The 20,390-nt window shown below is 39.0% G+C and overlaps 2 long non-coding RNA genes across 2 annotated transcripts; both read left to right on the forward strand.

Annotated features, from left to right (window-relative positions):
• The first annotated feature begins 307 nt into the window (after positions 1-307).
• On the forward strand, positions 308-4,163 carry LOC145428587 (uncharacterized). Its single transcript, XR_013908880.1, has 5 exons — positions 308-1,813; positions 2,723-2,891; positions 3,228-3,443; positions 3,572-3,680; positions 3,800-4,163. It is a non-coding gene; the product is annotated as an uncharacterized LOC145428587 (long non-coding RNA).
• Positions 4,164-9,316: 5,153 nt separating this feature from the next.
• Positions 9,317-11,914, forward strand: LOC145428590 (uncharacterized). Its single transcript, XR_013908884.1, has 5 exons — positions 9,317-9,563; positions 10,473-10,641; positions 10,978-11,194; positions 11,323-11,431; positions 11,551-11,914. It is a non-coding gene; the product is annotated as an uncharacterized LOC145428590 (long non-coding RNA).
• Positions 11,915-20,390: the final 8,476 nt, after the last annotated feature.

A 20,390-nucleotide genomic window follows, 5' to 3' on the forward strand; every position in this document is an offset into this window, starting at 1 on the left:
TCTGTGTTTTAATAATTTAGGTATGGCTAAATTAAAGGTTTCTAGACAATTTAGGGAACGAGTGAGAAGCATAATTAGATGATCAGAAACGGAGTACTACACTCAAGTTAGAATTAAGAATGCCCAATTTGTTTGAGGTCTGTTGTTCATTTTTATACACACATTGCAAATGTGCTTATAAGGCGCTGGCACTTAGTCTGTGAAGGTCAAAAGCTTCATCCGACAACGGATCGGATTGATATATTGGTGCTATTGACTTCACGTGCAGAGGGTTAAAAATGCATGCACGCTTACACACATAAGCATGGCATAGGATTGGAATAAACAAAGTCAACGACCTTAGGTTAGGAGAGCCAGCGCAGGAGAGGTGTTGGCTTTCTGTCTCTTGCAGAGACGGGAACAGACGCCAGACGGGGACACGGAGATATGGGGATCCTTCACAGCAACTGGGGTCAAGTGGCCTTGGGGCTCCTTGATAAGATGGATCCCATAACCACAGCGATAACCAGGAAGGGGTTGGCTAAAACTAGGAACACCAGAGACCAACGTGGTTCGAGAGGCTTTTGGCAAAAAGGGGGACACGGCGGTGACAACGGACAACAAACACACAGATTTGTGTAGCGACTGAAGGGTGGTGTAACCCCGGAAGTCGAAGAAAGAAGAATCCGAGGGCGTTTCTTCACTCCAAGAGGAGGTGGTAAAGGGGCCTGAAGCGTGTCAGGCTGAAACTCGAGTCCGAAGCTAAAAGAACAGCTGGGTTGTGGGAAAATTGGAAAACAACGGAGGCGTTGGGATTGATAAGTGTCATAACGTGTTTGTTTGGTTTGGAAATAAATCCTGGTGTGAGTTGGGCTGGCAAGCCAGCCCAAAGAGGAGGAATGTGACCAGGAGATATTTTATTTTGTATTCTTATGATCACAGTTATAATCAGAAGTATCAATCATTAATCATTTACCATTGTTGAACCAGTTGACAGAATAATCTTTGAACCATATCTAGGTTAACATTAATCTACACAGATTATCAGTACTTTAATCAGTCTATTGTTGTTCTGTACTATTCATGTTATTTGCTTAAAGCTGTTTCACAGTTCTGTAATCACTCAGAAGCCTGTGGGGCCGGCTGGACCCTGCCTTGGTTCTATGTTCAGTTCTGCACGTGCACAGGCCTTGAAAGTACATGCACGCTCTTATACAACACATGAATGTGTACACACACACTTAGTAAGAATAGGAGGGTTGTCTGAGGACAGTTTTCTGATAGATATACTTTCACAATAGACACGAATAGATATACACATAACACACACTGGTTTTCTCTGAGTGCTGGGCTGAGTGGAAACATCTGGAGGCCTTATAAGGAGAACTTGTGGAGTGAGGGGAACTTCCTGAGTTCTGAGAACTGACTGATACTTATCATGGGACTTGACGTCATCATTGTAATAAAAGCCTTGTGAGATGCTTGTTCGGGGAAGATCGGCTCTAAAAGGCTTGTGATGCTCATCTTCCCCATATGTACATATGTATAATAAAAATCACTATTCTGACATCTACTGAGACCATGCAGTCGTTTGTCTCTTCCTCAAATTCGAACCTTAACACATCCTTCTTTCCTTGGTGACAATGCATGTGATCCTTCCTTCCATCCTTCTTTCCTTTGTTTAGTTTTAGTGAGAAGTGTCTGGTTGCAGCCACTGTGGAGCTCCACAGTAGCCGGAAGCACGTGACCTCCACAGTAGCCGGAAGCACGTGACCTCCACAGTAGCCGTAAACACGCATGGATACCGTGGAAGTCTTGCAAGTTGATCGCAAAGGTTAGTTAAGTCTTTCTTATATAAATTTGCCGTTAGTGATTTCATAATTCTAGGAATCGTCTAGTTTTCTTACAATGATCATGTTGCCACTTTTTTTGCGTTACAACAACATTCCTCCTTATTTTAATGTTTTTTCATCGTGCTCCATGGCAGAGAAACACACAGATATGCTTTTTCCTGGGCCTGGTTTTAGTAAGAGAGCTGGATTAACGGCTTCTGTGGGCGAGAAGAAGCAAAAACCACATTTTGCATTAGAGTATGATTTATTGTTGGCGTCAGAGATGCAAAATAACGAATACTTCAATACTGTACTTAAGTAGAATTTTCTGGTATCTTTACTTTACTGCTGTACTTTTTTGTGCCTACTGTATACTTCTTTATACTTCTACTTCTCACATTTTAGCACGCGTATCTGTACTTTGTAATCCGTACATTTGTAAATCAGCACGCGTGCTTTGGACGCAAGATTACTTCAAAATTTTGTACATAAATTATATTTTAGACCCTGTACTTCTTACTTCGACTTGACTAAAAAGTCGAGCCAGTGCTTTCTAAACAGAGGTATCTAAACTGTAGTAAGGAACGTGTGTACTTGTGACACCTTTGGTTAGCGTCAACACTGCAAATTTCGTCACAAACAGATTTATATATTTATCAATACTTCTATTCGTCATTCTTTTCTGTACAGCTTTTTTATTGCCCAGATTTTAGTTAGCCTCTGTTCAATTGACTGTTATATGTCAATAGAAACATATCTCACAGATTAAAGTGTCTTTTAAAATATTTGGGGTTTTTTTTTCAAGAATTTTCTTCCCAAATCTATTACATGCCAAGTGTAAATTGTTATTTCTGCTAAAACCTTAACTTAAATGTGTATATGGTGTTTATCTGTTTCTCTCTGTGTTTTAGATGCACACATCAATCTGGAATTCAGGCTTAAAGCCAGAATTGCAGGAATGCAACACGTGTTGCAGAGGACTCTTTCACTGCCCTCTGTGCCCCACTTTCAGCCCTACTGTCAGGGCAAAGATTGAGGAGCATCTAAGTGTGCATATAAAAAATGCTTTGCCTTTAAAAGGTATGTTTGTATTAAATATACTTTATAGTTATAAATATGCACTTTTTTAAGCACTTCTGCAGTATCTTTGTTGACTTAAAAGTTGCTGTTGATATTGTACAGTTCAGTGCATTCATCTGCAACAAAAATAGTGTTTTTATAAAATATATTTTTATTTACTTTTCACCACTTTTCTTGACATAACTTTTGTGATCCATACCATTTTGCTTTCATTATTGAGGTTGGCTTGGATGTTTTTGTTAACATGTACAATCTGATTGTTAGACAAATTGATTGCATTCTATACAACTACATTTAAATTACATCTGTTTGTTTGTTTGTTTTTTTCTCTTACAGATAAAATGATATGCCGGTGCAGGCAGCCTTGTAGGACAACAGGACACTTTCACTGCCCTGTCTGTAAGATTACAATCATACGGCGTGGGGATATGGCAAGGCATTTATTGTCTTGTCAGCATTCTTCAATGCCAAGTCAGCCACCATTATCAGGACTGCTCCCCGCTGAACTCTTCGAGGAGACCCGTCTCCCCCCCCCCCAAGGTTTTGTCTTCGGTATCTGAACCATTTTCTGAGTCTTTGTTAGAACATTCATAAGCTCTACCCTCTGTGTTCAATAAAACTGCAGCTGATGGAAAGTCCATGAAAATGACATGCCCTCACTGTGGCCTTACTCTTCGTAGCTCTGGCAAGCTATTTGCACACTGGAGAGAGGAAGCCAAAGCTGTGCTTGAAGGACAACACGTGCCCATTTTCAGACTGAAAAAGCGCAAGTTCCAGGAAGTCAGTCAGGTCAGTATTCACTTTAAACAGTAGTGTAATTACATGGTTAGTGACATTTGAATAACTGTTAAAAAACTGTTCTGCAACAGAGAAATAACTATGTTTTCATCCCCATTTGCCTGACACAGGAGCCAGCAGTTGTTGAAGATCTGCGTCCTGCTGTGCAGTGGGCTGTCCAAAATAAGGCACATGTAACAATGCCCAAATATCTGTCCTTAAATCAAGGGGACCAGCAGAGGGTCTTAAGAGACATGTCAGAGGAAGAAGACACTGGAGCAAGGGACTTGTTCCTCTTTGTTTTTCAGTTTGCAAAGGACATGGAGCTCTTTTTGAAAGCATGTGCTGATGATCAGGGGCTAAGGGTCAGTGCTATGTTTGACATGTAATGGACAAATGAAGGCACTGGCTGTGTTTGTTTAATATGTTGTTGTTGTTGTTGTTGTTTTGTTTTTGCATAGTACAAAATTCCAATTAAACTTATTTCAAAATGTTGTTCACTTGATTCTGTGTCCATACTTATAATAAATGATTACAGTGAAACAGCATTAAATGTAAATGTAACAGCATTTTTTTAAACTTGTAATTTCAAAATAAAAAGCTTATTGTTGATATTAACAGTAAAGAATTGTAATCAATAATATTTTTATACATTTTAAACATTAACACTCTGGGCTCTATCCTGGCTATCTGTGGACACTTCACTTATTCTTTTTTTTGACTACTGCACTGCAGTGGACCAAAACAATGACACGGGTTTGATCTTAAGGATCTAATAGTTATGTGTGTTGTGCATGACATTGCCACACAAATATGTATTTGCAAGATAGAGTAGAATAAATTATGACGCATGAAATATTACATAGGCTGCAGTGAATTTCTGTTGATACAGCCAATTGAGCTTTGAGTTTCCCAGTCAAACTTAGCTTTGAAGCACCTGCTAAAAACACTTTTACTCTTTTACATTTCATAACAAGACACCATAGCCAAAATATTAACAAAATATATATTATTAAAAAATTCAAAGCTGCACATACAGCAACAAACACCGTTAGTAAATGTGTCCTGGAGTTTATGCAGGTGCAGAAAGTGCTGCTGCTGTAAGTCAGCCTAACAGCTTACAGATCACTTATTTTTCTGGAAAGATGGTAGGAAGGGCATCACTGCTCATTTCTACAGTCTCCCAGATCTTGGAATACAATCCCTTTGTACCATGAAACCACTTCGCAGTACTAGGAGTCCACTAAAACCTATAAAGAGAGTGATCCTGGAAGAAATGGGGCACACACTAGTGACCTCAACAATTGCAAGACGGCCTTTTCCCCGATGCTCAGATGGGGAAAAAAAGGAAGTTTCATGAAAACATTAGGACTTTATCACCGTTTTACCAGAAAAGTTAATGGTAATATATAACCTAACTGGCTATAAAGAGTAAAACATTTAGATACAATTTTGATTTTGATGAAAAGGACTGGTGCTATTTTAAAGAGTCACGTCGGTAAAAGTAGATAAATGTTTTAAGAAATATACATTTTATAGCATTTTGTGAACATACACAAAAAGTGGCCATTTTTGGCAACAAACAAGCTGAGAGAGAGTTGTATATTTTTGGCTCTCCTTGAACAAAAATAATAGTGCATAATAATCAATGTTGATGTTAATCAATTAGATGTCCCAGACACTACTATTAATAATACAGCGGTGCCTCGTTTATCGCTGGTGTTACGTTCAAAAAATAACCCGCGGTAGGTGAAATCCATAGCCAACTTTATTTTTTACAATTATTACAGATGTTAAGACTGTAAAACCCCTCACTACATGCTTTAAACACTTTTCTCAGACAGGAATGAACATTTTCACACTTTTCTCTTTGTTTAAACACTCTTAGAGTTCAAACCTTTGTAGAAACACAAGTCCAGTATTATGGAATGAAACCTAAAGGTGCATTTGAGGGTGCAAAACGTTTCATCGGCATTGTTGTGTTTGTTTGGGAGAAAACTTCCAAACGTACAGTACAGCACTTCAGAGTTACACTGCTAGCGATCGAAGATTTATGTAAATTCGACAAGCTAAACGCATTCTGTACTGTACAGCGGGAGTCCCCAACCTTTTTTGCACCACAGACCACTTTAATGTCAGACAATATTTTCAGGGAACTACCTTTAAGGTGTCGCGGATAAATACAACAAAAGAATAAAAAAAAGAAACTGTGGTATTTTGTAAATATAATAATAAACGTGACTTGAGCTGTGCGCCAACAACAATGACAGTGACATCCTCCTCTCTGCTTCTTAACGCTCTCTGGTCGCTATGGTAACGCGTAAATAGTTCTTTCAAAATAAGACACACAACTACAACCATACATTTCACACCGGAGGATCAACCCTCGCGGAACGGTACCAAAGGACTCACGGACCGGGACCGGTCCGTGGGCCTATTAGGGACCGCTCCTGTACAGGAGACACTGGACTAGATTGATTGACAATGGTCTACAGCAATCAGAACGCACAACACGATGTACTGTAAAAATAATAATAAATCAGCGAAACAGCAAGTGTCACTTTTGGCCACGAACAATTTAGGGGATGGAGAATTTTTTTTGAACAAACCCAGAGTGTTAAAAAAAAAACCCCAACTTAAAACCATTTTATAGTAACAAAAACGCAATTTAGTTTTCGCTGTCAAAGTCGATTTAACCGAAGTTACGTGTTTACGGCTAGTGTGGAGGTCACGTGTTTCCGGTTACTGTGGAGGTCACGTGTTTCCGGTTACTGTGGAGCTCCACAGTGGACAGTGGCTGCAGCCAGGTGCTCTTGGTTTTAGTTTTCAGATTTATTTGTCATATGCAAGTTAGCACAGGGTCAACATTGCAATTAAATGTGTTTGAATCAGAATCAGAATCAGAATCAGAATACTTTATTGATCCCTGGGGGAAATTATTTTTTGTTACAGTGCTCCATTTTAAACCAACATTAAGACAAGATAGACAATACGCTAACTAAGAATAGTACAATATATACATATATATACATACATACATACATAAGTCACTTATAAATAAATATTTGGAAAAGAAACATGTGTAGTTGTAGCAGCAAACAGTGTGTTAAGTGGATGCGTTGTACAGGGAGATGGCCACAGGCAGGAATGATTTCCTGTGTCGTTCAGTGGTGCTTTTCGGTAATCTCAGTCTCTCACTGAACGAGCTCCTGTGACTGACCAACATGTTTGACGAGCAGCAGTCACTCAGCAGCATGCACAGTAGGAGAAAATATATTAAAATAAAATAAAATAATAAAGAAAATAGAAAAATAGCAAGGAGCAAAATATTAGAGAGACATGGTAAAAGAGAAAAGATGACTGAATATATATGTATCTATAAATATAAATATATGTACATTAGTGATTAAATAAGAAAATCTTGAAAAGAAATATGACGGGAGGGCAGATGGGATATTGCACAGGAATGAGCAGCAGAAAATTAAAGTATTGCACTTGTGACAATGCTTGTGATCTTTCCTTCCTTCCATCCTTCTTTCCTTTGTGACAATGCTTGTGATCCTTCCTTCCATCCTTCTTTCCTTTGTAACAATGCATGTGATCCTTCCCTCCTTCTTTCCTTTGTGACAAAGCTTGTGATCCTTCCTTCCATCCTTCTTTCCTTTGTGACAATGCTTGTGGTCCTTCCTTCCATCCTTCTTTCCTTTGTAACAATGCATGTGATCCTTCCTTCCATCCTTCTTTCCTTTGTGACATTGCATGTCATCCTGCCTTCCATCGTTCTTTCCTTTGTGACAATGCATGTGATCCTTCCTTCCATCCTTCTTTCCTTTGTGACAATGCATGTGATTCTTCCTTCCATCCTTCTTTCCTTTGTGACATTGCATGTCATCCTGCCTTCCATCGTTCTTTCCTTTGTGACAATGCATGTGATCCTTCCTTCCATCCTTCTTTCCTTTGTGACAATGCATGTGATCCTTCCTTCCATCCTTCTTTCCTTTGTGACATTGCATGTCATCCTGCCTTCCATCGTTCTTTCCTTTGTGACAATGCATGTGATCCTTCCTTCCATCCTTCTTTCCTTTGTGACAATGCATGTGATTCTTCCTTCCATCCTTCTTTCCTTTGTGACAATGCTTGTGATCCTTCCTTCCATCGTTCTTTCCTTTGTGACAATGCATGTGATTCTTCCTTCCATCCTTCTTTCCTTTGTGACATTGCATGTCATCCTGCCTTCCATCGTTCTTTCCTTTGTGACAATGCATGTGATCCTTCCTTCCATCCTTCTTTCCTTTGTGACAATGCATGTGATCCTTCCTTCCATCGTTCTTTCCTTTGTGACAATGCATGTGATTCTTCCTTCCATCCTTCTTTCCTTTGTGACATTGCATGTCATCCTGCCTTCCATCGTTCTTTCCTTTGTGACAATGCATGTGATCCTTCCTTCCATCCTTCTTTACTTTGTGACAATGCATGTGATCCTTCCTTCCATCGTTCTTTCCTTTGTGACAATGCATGTGATCCTTCCTTCCATCCTTCTCTCCTTTGTGACAATGCATGTGATTCTTCCTTCCATCCTTCTTTCCTTTGTGACAATGCTTGTGATCCTTCCTTCCTTCCTTCCTTCCTTCTTTCCTTTGTGACAATGCATGTGATCCTTCCATCCATCCTTCTTTCCTTTGTGACAAAGCTTGTGATCTTTCCTCCCATCCTTCTTTCCTTTGTGACAAAGCTTGTGATCCTTCCTTCCATCCTTCTTTCCTTTGTGACAAAGCTTGTGATCTTTCCTTCCATCCTTCTTTCCTTTGTGACAAAGCTTGTGATCTTTCCTCCCATCCTTCTTTCCTTTGTGACAAAGCTTGTGATCCTTCCTTCCATCCTTCTTTCCTTTGTGACAAAGCTTGTGATCTTTCCTTCCATCCTTCTTTCCTTAATTTAGTTTCAGTTTTCAGATTTATTTGTCATATGCAAGTTAGCACAGGGTCAACATTGCAATTAAATGTGTTTGACGAGCAGCAGTCACTCAGCAGCATGCACAGTAGGAGAAAATATATTAAAATAAAATAAAACAATAAAGAAAATAGAAAAATAGTAAGGAGCAAAATATTAGAGAGACATGGTAAAAGAGAAAAGATGACTGAATATATATGTATCTATAAATATAAATATATGTACATTAGTGATTAAATAAGAAAATCTTGAAAAGAAATATGACGGGAGGGCAGATGGGATATTGCACAGGAATGAGCAGCAGAAAATTAAAGTATTGCACTTGTGACAAAGCTTGTGATCTTTCCTTCCTTCCATCCTTCTTTCCTTTGTGACAAAGCTTGTGATCCTTCCTTCCATCCTTCTTTCCTTTGTGACAATGCATGTGATCCTTCCTTCCATCCTTCTTTCCTTTGTGACAATGCATGTCATCCTTCCTTCCATCCTTCTTTCCTTTGTGACAAAGCTTGTGATCCTTCCTTCCATCCTTCTTTCCTTTGTGACAATGCATGTCATCCTTCCTTCCATCCTTCTTTCCTTTGTGACAATGCATGTGATCCTTCCTTCCATCCTTCTTTCCTTTGTGACAAAGCTTGTGATCCTTCCTTCCATCCTTCTTTCCTTTGTGACAAAGTTTGTGATCCTTCCTTCCATCCTTCTTTCCTTTGTGACAATGCTTGTGATCCTTCCTTCCATCCTTCTTTCCTTGGTGACAATGCATGTGATCCTTCCTTCCATCCTTCTTTCCTTTGTTTAGTTTTAGTGAGAAGTGTCTGGTTGCAGCCACTGTGGAGCTCCACAGTAGCCGGAAGCACGTGACCTCCACAGTAGCCGGAAGCACGTGACCTCCACAGTAGCCGTAAACACGCATGGATACCGTGGAAGTCTTGCAAGTTGATCGCAAAGGTTAGTTAAGTCTTTCTTATATAAATTTGCCGTTAGTGATTTCATAATTCTAGGAATCGTCTAGTTTTCTTACAATGATCATGTTGCCACTTTTTTTGCGTTACAACAACATTCCTCCTTATTTTAATGTTTTTTCATCGTGCTCCATGGCAGAGAAACACACAGATATGCTTTTTCCTGGGCCTGGTTTTAGTAAGAGAGCTGGATTAACGGCTTCTGTGGGCGAGAAGAAGCAAAAACCACATTTTGCATTAGAGTATGATTTATTGTTGGCGTCAGAGATGCAAAATAACGAATACTTCAATACTGTACTTAAGTAGAATTTTCTGGTATCTTTACTTTACTGCTGTACTTTTTTGTGCCTACTGTATACTTCTTTATACTTCTACTTCTCACATTTTAGCACGCGTATCTGTACTTTGTAATCCGTACATTTGTAAATCAGCACGCGTGCTTTGGACGCAAGATTACTTCAAAATTTTGTACATAAATTATATTTTAGACCCTGTACTTCTTACTTCGACTTGACTAAAAAGTCGAGCCAGTGCTTTCTAAACAGAGGTATCTAAACTGTAGTAAGGAACGTGTGTACTTGTGACACCTTTGGTTAGCGTCAACACTGCAAATTTCGTCACAAACAGATTTATATATTTATCAATACTTCTATTCGTCATTCTTTTCTGTACAGCTTTTTTATTGCCCAGATTTTAGTTAGCCTCTGTTCAATTGACTGTTATATGTCAATAGAAACATATCTCACAGATTAAAGTGTCTTTTAAAATATTTGGGGTTTTTTTTTCAAGAATTTTCTTCCCAAATCTATTACATGCCAAGTGTAAATTGTTATTTCTGCTAAAACCTTAACTTAAATGTGTATATGGTGTTTATCTGTTTCTCTCTGTGTTTTAGATGCACACATCAATCTGGAATTCAGGCTTAAAGCCAGAATTGCAGGAATGCAACACGTGTTGCAGAGGACTCTTTCACTGCCCTCTGTGCCCCACTTTCAGCCCTACTGTCAGGGCAAAGATTGAGGAGCATCTAAGTGTGCATATAAAAAATGCTTTGCCTTTAAAAGGTATGTTTGTATTAAATATACTTTATAGTTATAAATATGCACTTTTTTAAGCACTTCTGCAGTATCTTTGTTGACTTAAAAGTTGCTGTTGATATTGTACAGTTCAGTGCATTCATCTGCAACAAAAATAGTGTTTTTATAAAATATATTTTTATTTACTTTTCACCACTTTTCTTGACATAACTTTTGTGATCCATACCATTTTGCTTTCATTATTGAGGTTGGCTTGGATGTTTTTGTTAACATGTACAATCTGATTGTTAGACAAATTGATTGCATTCTATACAACTACATTTAAATTACATCTGTTTGTTTGTTTGTTTTTTTCTCTTACAGATAAAATGATATGCCGGTGCAGGCAGCCTTGTAGGACAACAGGACACTTTCACTGCCCTGTCTGTAAGATTACAATCATACGGCGTGGGGATATGGCAAGGCATTTATTGTCTTGTCAGCATTCTTCAATGCCAAGTCAGCCACCATTATCAGGACTGCTCCCCGCTGAACTCTTCGAGGAGACCCGTCTCCCCCCCCCCCCAAGGTTTTGTCTTCGGTATCTGAACCATTTTCTGAGTCTTTGTTAGAACATTCATAAGCTCTACCCTCTGTGTTCAATAAAACTGCAGCTGATGGAAAGTCCATGAAAATGACATGCCCTCACTGTGGCCTTACTCTTCGTAGCTCTGGCAAGCTATTTGCACACTGGAGAGAGGAAGCCAAAGCTGTGCTTGAAGGACAACACGTGCCCATTTTCAGACTGAAAAAGCGCAAGTTCCAGGAAGTCAGTCAGGTCAGTATTCACTTTAAACAGTAGTGTAATTACATGGTTAGTGACATTTGAATAACTGTTAAAAAACTGTTCTGCAACAGAGAAATAACTATGTTTTCATCCCCATTTGCCTGACACAGGAGCCAGCAGTTGTTGAAGATCTGCGTCCTGCTGTGCAGTGGGCTGTCCAAAATAAGGCACATGTAACAATGCCCAAATATCTGTCCTTAAATCAAGGGGACCAGCAGAGGGTCTTAAGAGACATGTCAGAGGAAGAAGACACTGGAGCAAGGGACTTGTTCCTCTTTGTTTTTCAGTTTGCAAAGGACATGGAGCTCTTTTTGAAAGCATGTGCTGATGATCAGGGGCTAAGGGTCAGTGCTATGTTTGACATGTAATGGACAAATGAAGGCACTGGCTGTGTTTGTTTAATATGTTGTTGTTGTTGTTGTTGTTTTGTTTTTGCATAGTACAAAATTCCAATTAAACTTATTTCAAAATGTTGTTCACTTGATTCTGTGTCCATACTTATAATAAATGATTACAGTGAAACAGCATTAAATGTAAATGTAACAGCATTTTTTTAAACTTGTAATTTCAAAATAAAAAGCTTATTGTTGATATTAACAGTAAAGAATTGTAATCAATAATATTTTTATACATTTTAAACATTAACACTCTGGGCTCTATCCTGGCTATCTGTGGACACTTCACTTATTCTTTTTTTTGACTACTGCACTGCAGTGGACCAAAACAATGACACGGGTTTGATCTTAAGGATCTAATAGTTATGTGTGTTGTGCATGACATTGCCACACAAATATGTATTTGCAAGATAGAGTAGAATAAATTATGACGCATGAAATATTACATAGGCTGCAGTGAATTTCTGTTGATACAGCCAATTGAGCTTTGAGTTTCCCAGTCAAACTTAGCTTTGAAGCACCTGCTAAAAACACTTTTACTCTTTTACATTTCATAACAAGACACCATAGCCAAAATATTAACAAAATATATATTATTAAAAAATTCAAAGCTGCACATACAGCAACAAACACCGTTAGTAAATGTGTCCTGGAGTTTATGCAGGTGCAGAAAGTGCTGCTGCTGTAAGTCAGCCTAACAGCTTACAGATCACTTATTTTTCTGGAAAGATGGTAGGAAGGGCATCACTGCTCATTTCTACAGTCTCCCAGATCTTGGAATACAATCCCTTTGTACCATGAAACCACTTCGCAGTACTAGGAGTCCACTAAAACCTATAAAGAGAGTGATCCTGGAAGAAATGGGGCACACACTAGTGACCTCAACAATTGCAAGACGGCCTTTTCCCCGATGCTCAGATGGGGAAAAAAAGGAAGTTTCATGAAAACATTAGGACTTTATCACCGTTTTACCAGAAAAGTTAATGGTAATATATAACCTAACTGGCTATAAAGAGTAAAACATTTAGATACAATTTTGATTTTGATGAAAAGGACTGGTGCTATTTTAAAGAGTCACGTCGGTAAAAGTAGATAAATGTTTTAAGAAATATACATTTTATAGCATTTTGTGAACATACACAAAAAGTGGCCATTTTTGGCAACAAACAAGCTGAGAGAGAGTTGTATATTTTTGGCTCTCCTTGAACAAAAATAATAGTGCATAATAATCAATGTTGATGTTAATCAATTAGATGTCCCAGACACTACTATTAATAATACAGCGGTGCCTCGTTTATCGCTGGTGTTACGTTCAAAAAATAACCCGCGGTAGGTGAAATCCATAGCCAACTTTATTTTTTACAATTATTACAGATGTTAAGACTGTAAAACCCCTCACTACATGCTTTATACACTTTTCTCAGACAGGAATGAACATTTTCACACTTTTCTCTTTGTTTAAACACTCTTAGTGTTCAAACCTTTGTAGAAACACAAGTCCAGTATTATGGAATGAAACCTAAAGGTGCATTTGAGGGTGCAAAACGTTTCGTCGGCATTGTTGTGTTTGTTTGGGAGAAAACTTCCAAACGTACAGTACAGCACTTCAGAGTTACACTGCTAGCGATCGAAGATTTATGTAAATTCGACAAGCTAAACGCATTCTGTACTGTACAGCGGGAGTCCCCAACCTTTTTTGCACCACAGACCACTTTAATGTCAGACAATATTTTCAGGGAACTACCTTTAAGGTGTCGCGGATAAATACAACAAAAGAATAAAAAAAAGAAACTGTGGTATTTTGTAAATATAATAATAAACGTGACTTGAGCTGTGCGCCAGCAACAATGACAGTGACATCCTCCTCTCTGCTTCTTAACGCTCTCTGGTCGCTATGGTAACGCGTAAATAGTTCTTTCAAAATAAGACACACAACTACAACCATACATTTCACACCGGAGGATCAACCCTCGCGGAACGGTACCAAAGGACTCACGGACCGGGACCGGTCCGTGGGCCTATTAGGGACCGCTCCTGTACAGGAGACACTGGACTAGATTGATTGACAATGGTCTACAGCAATCAGAACGCACAACACGATGTACTGTAAAAATAATAATAAATCAGCGAAACAGCAAGTGTCACTTTTGGCCACGAACAATTTAGGGGATGGTGAATTTTTTTTGAACAAACCCAGAGTGTTAAAACCCCCCCCACTTAAAACCATTTTATAGTAACAAAAACGCAATTTAGTTTTCGCTGTCAAAGTCGATTTAACCGAAGTTACGTGTTTACGGCTAGTGTGGAGGTCACGTGTTTCCGGTTACTGTGGAGGTCACGTGTTTCCGGTTACTGTGGAGCTCCACAGTGGACAGTGGCTGCAGCCAGGTGCTCTTGGTTTTAGTTTTCAGATTTATTTGTCATATGCAAGTTAGCACATAAATGTGTTTGACGAGCAGCAGTCACTCAGCAGCATGCACAGTAGGAGAAAATATATTAAAATAAAATAAAATAATAAAGAAAATAGAAAAATAGCAAGGAGCAAAATATTAGAGAGACATGGTAAAAGAGAAAAGATGACTGAATATATATGTATCTATAAATATAAATATATGTACATTAGTGATTAAAAAATGAAAATCTTGAAAATAAATATGACGGGAGGGCAGATGGGATATTGCACAGGAATGAGCAGCAGAAAATTAAAGTATTGCACTTGTGACAATACTTGTGATCTTTCCTTCCTTCCATCCTTCTTTCCTTTGTGACAAAGCTTGTGATCCTTCCTTCCATCCTTCTTTCCTTTGTGACAATGCTTGTGATCCTTCCTTCCATCCTTCTTTCCTTTGTGACAATGCATGTGATCCTTCCTTCCATCCTTCTTTCCTTTGTGACAATGCATGTGATCCTTCCCTCCTTCTTTCCTTTGTGACAAAGCTTGTGATCCTTCCTTCCATCCTTCTTTCCTTTGTGACAATGCTTGTGATCCTTCCTTCCATCCTTCTTTCCTTTGTAACAATGCATGTGATCCTTCCCTCCTTCTTTCCTTTGTGACAAAGCTTGTGATCCTTCCTTCCATCCTTCTTTCCTTTGTGACAAAGCTTGTGATCCTTCCTTCCATCCTTCTTTCCTTAGTTTAGTTTTAGTTTTTCAGATTTATTTGTCATATGCAAGTTAGCACAGGGTCAACATTGCAATTAAATGTGTTTGACGAGCAGCAGTCACTCAGCAGCATGCACAGTAGGAGAAAATATATTAAAATAAAATAAAATAATAAAGAAAATAGAAAAATAGCAAGGAGCAAAATATTAGAGAGACATGGTAAAAGAGAAAAGATGACTGAATATATATGTATCTATAAATATAAATATATGTACATTAGTGATTAAATAAGAAAATCTTGAAAAGAAATATGACGGGAGGGCAGATGGGATATTGCACAGGAATGAGCAGCAGAAAATTAAAGTATTGCACTTGTGACAAAGCTTGTGATCTTTCCTTCCTTCCATCCTTCTTTCCTTTGTGACAAAGCTTGTGATCCTTCCTTCCATCCTTCTTTCCTTTGTGACAATGCTTGTGATCCTTCCTTCCATCCTTCTTTCCTTTGTGACAATGCTTGTGATCCTTCCTTCCATGCTTCTTTCCTTTGTGACAATGCATGTGATCCTTCCTTCCATCCTTCTTTCCTTTGTGACAATGCATGTGATCCTTCCTTCCATCCTTCTTTCCTTTGTGACAATGCATGTGATTCTTCCTTCCATCCTTCTTTCCTTTGTGACAATGCTTGTGATCCTTCCTTCCATCCTTCTTTCCTTTGTGACAAAGCTTGTGATCCTTCCTTCCATCCTTCTTTCATTTGTGACAAAGCTTGTGATCCTTCCTTCCATCCTTCTTTCCTTTGTGACAAAGCTTGTGATCCATCCTTCCATCCTTCTTTCCTTTGTGACAATGCATGTAATCCTTCCTTCCATCCTTCTTTCCTTTGTGACAATGCTTGTGATCCTTCCTTCCATCCTTCTTTCCTTTGTAACAATGCATGTGATCCTTCCTTCCATCCTTCTTTCCTTTGTGACAATGCATGTGATCCTTCCTTCCACCCTTCTTTCCTTTGTGACAATGCATGTGATCCTTCCTTCCATCCTTCTTTCCTTTGTGACAAAGCTTGTGATCCTTCCTTCCATCCTTCTTTCCTTAGTTTAGTTTTAGTTTTCAGATTTATTTGTCATATGCAAGTTAGCACAGGGTCAACATTGCAATTAAATGTGTTTGACGAGCAGCAGTCACTCAGCAGCATGCACAGTAGGAGAAAATATATTAAAATAAAATAAGATAATAAAGAAAATAGAAAAATAGCAAGGAGCAAAATATTAGAGAGACATGGTAAAAGAGAAAAGATGACTGAATATATATGTATCTATAAATATAAATATATGTACATTAGTGATTAAATAAGAAAATCTTGAAAAGAAATATGACGGGAGGGCAGATGGGATATTGCACAGGAATGAGCAGCAGAAAATTAAAGTATTGCACTTGTGACAAAGCTTGTGATCTTTCCTTCCTTCCATCCTTCTTTCCTTTGTGACAATGCATGTGATTCTTCCTTCCATCCTTCTTTCCTTTGTGACATTGCATGTCATCCTGCCTTCCATCGTTCTTTCATTTGTGACAATGCATGTGATCCTTCCTTCCATCCTTCTTTCCTTTGTGACAATGCATGTGATCCTTCCTTCCATCCTTCTTTCCTTTGTGACAATGCATGTGATTCTTCCTTCCATCCTTCTTTCCTTTGTGACATTGCATGTCATCCTGCCTTCCATCGTTCTTTCCTTTGTGACAATGCATGTGATCCTTCCTTCCATCCTTCTTTCCTTTGTGACAATGCATGTGATCCTTCCTTCCATCGTTCTTTCCTTTATGACAATGCATGTGATTCTTCCTTCCATCCTTCTTTCCTTTGTGACATTGCATGTCATCCTGCCTTCCATCGTTCTTTCCTTTGTGACAATGCATGTGATCCTTCCTTCCATCCTTCTTTACTTTGTGACAATGCATGTGATCCTTCCTTCCATCGTTCTTTCCTTTGTGACAATGCATGTGATCCTTCCTTCCATCCTTCTCTCCTTTGTGACAATGCATGTGATTCTTCCTTCCATCCTTCTTTCCTTTGTGACAATGCTTGTGATTCTTCCTTCCTTCCTTCCTTCCTTCCTTCTTTCCTTTGTGACAATGCATGTGATCCTTCCATCCATCCTTCTTTCCTTTGTGACAAAGCTTGTGAACTTTCCTCCCATCCTTCTTTCCTTTGTGACAAAGCTTGTGATCCTTCCTTCCATCCTTCTTTCCTTTGTGACAAAGCTTGTGATCTTTCCTTCCATCCTTCTTTCCTTAGTTTAGTTTCAGTTTTCAGATTTATTTGTCATATGCAAGTTAGCACAGGGTCAACATTGCAATTAAATGTGTTTGACGAGCAGCAGTCACTCAGCAGCATGCACAGTAGGAGAAAATATATTAAAATAAAATAAAACAATAAAGAAAATAGAAAAATAGTAAAGAGCAAAATATTAGAGAGACATGGTAAAAGAGAAAAGATGACTGAATATATATGTATCTATAAATATAAATATATGTACATTAGTGATTAAATAAGAAAATCTTGAAAAGAAATATGACGGGAGGGCAGATGGGATATTGCATAGGAATGAGCAGCAGAAAATTAAAGTATTGCACTTGTGACAAAGCTTGTGATCTTTCCTTCCTTCCATCCTTCTTTCCTTTGTGACAAAGCTTGTGATCCATCCTTCCATCCTTCTTTCCTTTGTGACAATGCATGTCATCCTGCCTTCCATCGTTCTTTCCTTTGTGACAATGCATGTGATCCTTCCTTCCATCCTTCTTTCCTTTGTGACAATGCTTGTGATCCTTCCTTCCATCCTTCTTTCCTTTGTGACAATGCATGTGATCCTTCCTTCCATCCTTCTTTCCTTTGTGACAATGCATGTGATTCTTCCTTCCATCCTTCTTTCCTTTGTGACACTGCATGTCATCCTGCCTTCCATCGTTCTTTCCTTTGTGACAATGCATGTGATCCTTCCTTCCATCCTTCTTTCCTTTGTGACAATGCTTGTGATCCTTCCTTCCATCCTTCTTTCCTTTGTGACAATGCTTGTGATCCTTCCTTCCATCCTTCTTTCCTTTGTGACAATGCATGTGATTCTTCCTTCCATCCTTCTTTCCTTTGTGACATTGCATGTCATCCTGCCTTCCATCGTTCTTTCCTTTGTGACAATGCATGTGATCCTTCCTTCCATCCTTCTTTCCTTTGTGACAACGCATGTGATTCTTCCTTCCATCCTTCTTTCCTTTGTGACATTGCATGTCATCCTGCCTTCCATCGTTCTTTCCTTTGTGACAATGCATGTGATCCTTCCTTCCATCCTTCTTTCCTTTGTGACAATGCCTGTGATCCTTCCTTCCATCCTTCTTTCCTTTGTGACAATGCTTGTGATCCTTCCTTCCATCCTTCTTTCCTTTGTGACAATGCTTGTGATCCTTCCTTCCATCCTTCTTTCCTTTGTGACAATGCATGTGATTCTTCCTTCCATCCTTCTTTCCTTTGTGACATTGCATGTCATCCTGCCTTCCATCGTTCTTTCCTTTGTGACAATGCATGTGATCCTTCCTTCCATCCTTCTTTCCTCTGTGACAATGCTTGTGATCCTTCCTTCCATCCTTCTTTCCTTTGTGACAATGCTTGTGATCCTTCCTTCCTTCCATCCTTCTTTCCTTTGTGACAATGCATGTGATCCTTCCTCCCATCCTTCTTTCCTTTCTGACAAAGCTTGTGATCCTTCCTTCCATCCTTCTTTCCTTTGTGACAAAGCTTGTGATCTTTCCTCCCATCCTTCTTTCCTTTGTGACAAAGCTTGTGATCCTTCCTTCCATCCTTCTTTCCTTTGTGACAAAGCTTGTGATCTTTCCTTCCATCCTTCTTTCCTTAATTTAGTTTCAGTTTTCAGATTTATTTGTCATATGCAAGTTAGCACAGGGTCAACATTGCAATTAAATGTGTTTGACGAGCAGCAGTCACTCAGCAGCATGCACAGTAGGAGAAAATATATTAAAATAAAATAAAACAATAAAGAAAATAGAAAAATAGTAAGGAGCAAAATATTAGAGAGACATGGTAAAAGAGAAAAGATGACTGAATATATATGTATCTATAAATATAAATATATGTACATTAGTGATTAAATAAGAAAATCTTGAAAAGAAATATGACGGGAGGGCAGATGGGATATTGCATAGGAATGAGCAGCAGAAAATTAAAGTATTGCACTTGTGACAAAGCTTGTGATCTTTCCTTCCTTCCATCCTTCTTTCCTTTGTGACAAAGCTTGTGATCCTTCCTTCCATCCTTCTTTCCTTTGTGACAATGCATGTGATCCTTCCTTCCATCCTTCTTTCCTTTGTGACATTGCATGTCATCCTGCCTTCCATCCTTCTTTCCTTTGTGACAATGCATGTGATCCTTCCTTCCATCCTTCTTTCCTTTGTGACAATGCTTGTGATCCTTCCTTCCATCCTTCTTTCCTTTGTGACAATGCTTGTGATCCTTCCTTCCATCCTTCTTTCCTTTGTGACAATGCATGTGATTCTTCCTTCCATCCTTCTTTCCTTTGTGACATTGCATGTCATCCTGCCTTCCATCGTTCTTTCCTTTGTGACAATGCATGTGATTCTTCCTTCCATCCTTCTTTCCTTTGTGACATTGCATGTCATCCTGCCTTCCATCGTTCTTTCCTTTGTGACAATGCATGTGATCCTTCCTTCCATCCTTCTTTCCTTTGTGACAATGCATGTGATTCTTCCTTCCATCCTTCTTTCCTTTGTGACAATGCATGTGATTCTTCCTTCCATCCTTCTTTCCTTTGTGACACTGCATGTCATCCTGCCTTCCATCCTTCTTTCCTTTGTGACAATGCATGTGATCCTTCCTTCCATCCTTCTTTCCTTTGTGACAATGCATGTGATCCTTCCTTCCATCCTTCTTTCCTTTGTGACAATGCTTGTGATCCTTCCTTCAATCCTTCTTTCCTTTGTGACAATGCATGTGATTCTTCCTTCCATCCTTCTTTCCTTTGTGACATTGCATGTCATCCTGCCTTCCATCGTTCTTTCCTTTGTGACAATGCATGTGATCCTTCCTTCCATCCTTCTTTCCTTTGTGACAACGCATGTGATTCTTCCTTCCATCCTTCTTTCCTTTGTGACATTGCATGTCATCCTGCCTTCCATCGTTCTTTCCTTTGTGACAATGCATGTGATCCTTCCTTCCATCCTTCTTTCCTTTGTGACAATGCTTGTGATCCTTCCTTCCATCCTTCTTTCCTTTGTGACAATGCTTGTGATCCTTCCTTCCTTCCATCCTTCTTTCCTTTGTGACAATGCATGTGATCCTTCCTCCCATCCTTCTTTCCTTTGTGACAAAGCTTGTGATCTTTCCTCCCATCCTTCTTTCCTTTGTGACAAAGCTTGTGATCCTTCCTTCCATC

The sequence above is a fragment of the Astatotilapia calliptera genome, chromosome 4, assembly GCF_964374335.1.
Source record: "Astatotilapia calliptera chromosome 4, fAstCal68.1, whole genome shotgun sequence".
NCBI lineage: Eukaryota > Metazoa > Chordata > Actinopteri > Cichliformes > Cichlidae > Astatotilapia > Astatotilapia calliptera.